Source organism: Chrysochloris asiatica, unplaced genomic scaffold (genome assembly GCF_000296735.1).
Source record: "Chrysochloris asiatica unplaced genomic scaffold, ChrAsi1.0 scaffold00010, whole genome shotgun sequence".
In the NCBI taxonomy this organism is placed as follows: Eukaryota; Metazoa; Chordata; class Mammalia; order Afrosoricida; family Chrysochloridae; genus Chrysochloris; species Chrysochloris asiatica.
In genome coordinates this window covers 31,296,979-31,299,372 of record NW_006408528.1, presented here as the reverse complement: position 1 = coordinate 31,299,372, position 2,394 = coordinate 31,296,979, and the positions used below count along the sequence as shown (strand labels likewise).

At 38.6% G+C, this 2,394-nt stretch overlaps 1 pseudogene; it reads left to right on the top strand.

The window, feature by feature from the left end:
• Positions 1-760: 760 nt before the first annotated feature.
• On the top strand, positions 761-2,113 carry LOC102823768 (annotated as a pseudogene).
• The last annotated feature ends 281 nt before the right edge of the window (positions 2,114-2,394 follow it).

Genomic DNA, 2,394 nt, shown 5'->3' with positions numbered 1-2,394 from the left:
CGGGCTGCGAACCTTAAGGTCAGCGGTTCGAAACTACCAGCTGCTCCGCGGGAGAAAGATGAGGCTTTCTACTCCCGTAAAGATTTACACCCTTGGAAACCCTGTACAGGGTCGCTATGGGTCGGAACCGACTCGACGGCACTTAACAACAACAACAATATCACAACTGAAATTAGAGACCATCTCAAGAACATATTAGATACACTCGACACTAGTGACTGCTGTTCTAAGAGTTGTAGGATGACATTAAGGACATCATACATGAATAAAGGAAACGATCATTAAAAAGAAAAGAAATAAACAATAATCCAAGGTACATGTCAGAAGAGAGTTGCTCTTGAACACAGAAAGCTAAAGCGACTGGAAGACATGAGGAAGTAAAAGAGGTCAATAGAAAATTTCAAAGGGCAGCTTGAAAACGCAAAGTATTATAATGAAATGTGTAAAACCTGGAGTCAGAAAAAGAAAACCGAAAAACATACTCAATGTTTCTCAAGCTGAAAGAACTGAAGGAAAAAACTTAAGCCTCAGTTTGCATTATTGAAAGATTCTTTGGGCAAAATATTGAATGATGCAGAAAGCATCAAAAGAAGATGGAAGGGTGCACAATGTGTGTTCTTGTCCGAGAAGCCGCAGTCTCCATACAGCCCAGGAGGTGTTTCAGCAGTCCCTTTGCCAGGTGTTTCAGCACTCCCACTTGCCTTACATTGTTTGGCTACAATGAAGGCAAGGACATCCGCCAGGCCATGAATGGACCACGATGGTGATCAACAAATCCGGAAAACCAGAAAGCTGTGGTAATATGAAGGTCATTGTTAGGTGTCGGCCCCTCAATGAGAGAGAGAAATCATGTACTACAAGCAGGCTGTCAGTGTGGATGAGATGAGAGGAACCATCACCGTACACAAGACTGATTCTTTCAATAAACCGCCAAAGACATTTACTTTTGATACAGTTTTTGGATCAGAGAATAAATAACTTGATGTTTATAACTTAACTGCAAGGCCTGTTCTTGAAGGCTACAATGGAATAATTTTTGCATATGGACAAACTGGAACAAGCAAAACTTTTACCATGGAAAGTGTTCAAACTGTTCCTGAACTTAGAGGAATCATTCCAAATTCATGTGCTTACATATTTGGTCATATTGCAAAAGCAGAGGGTGATACAAGATTTTTGGTTCAAGTGTCTTACTTGGAAATATACAATGAAGACATATGTGACCTAATCAAAGAAGACCTGATGTGGGAGTTTATATTAAAGATTTATCAGCTTATGTGGTAAATAATGCTGATGATATGGATAGAATTATGACACTGGGCCACAAAAATCGTTCTGTTGGTGCAACTAATATGAATGAACATAGTTCCCATTCCCAGGCCATTTTTACAATTATTATAGAATGCAGTGAGAAAGGTGTTGATGGTAAGGTACATGTCAGGATGGGAAAACTCCATCTTGAAGATCTTGCTCATTCAGAAAGACAAGCAAAAACTGGAGCTACTGGACAGCACCTAAAAGAATCTACAAAAATCAACCTTTCCCTTTCAAACCTTGGTAATGTAATTTCTGCCTTGGTTGATGGGAAAAGCACTCATGTGTCTTATTGTAACTCGAAGTTGACTCATCTTCTTCAGGATTCCTTAGGAGGAAATAAAAAAAAAAAACAAAAAACATGATGTGTGCAAATGTTGGGCCAGTAGATTACAATTATGATGAAACTATCAGTACATTACACTATTGTCGACCATGCTAAAAATCTTAAAAATAAAACTGGAATTAATGAAGATCCAAAGGATGCTTTGCTTTGCCAGTTTCAGGAAGAAATATAAAAATAGAAAGAAAAAAAAAGCTTGAAGAAGGGGAAGAAATATCAGGATCTGATGTCAGTGGGTCAGAGAATGATGATGATGATGATGAGGGTGAAGTTGGAGAAGATGGAGAGAAAAGGTAGAAAAGAAGGGGTAAAAAGAAAGTGTATCCAGATAAGATGGTTGAAATGCAAGCAAAAATTGATGAGGAGAGGAAAGCACTTGAAACAAAGCTTGACATGGAAGAAGAAAGAAGAAACAAGGCTAGATCTGAGTTAGATAAAAGAGAAAAGATCTTCTGAAAGGTCAACAAGCCTACACAGAGGAGAGTCTGCAGCAGTCCCTGATGAAATTAGAAAGGCCGCGAACTTCAAAGGGAAAAGGAAGGTGGAAGGCAGGCAGAAGTAAGCATTCTGCAAAACCTGGAACTGTAATTGAGTCTTTATTTCAGTAAATGTTCATGGACTTAAAGTCAAGATAAAAATTACTGGTCATCTAATGCCTGGACAGAACCTCTAATTAAATCACTGAAGACATCTGTACAATATTCAATAACAGAAGCTGTAAATTGTGGAATATGACT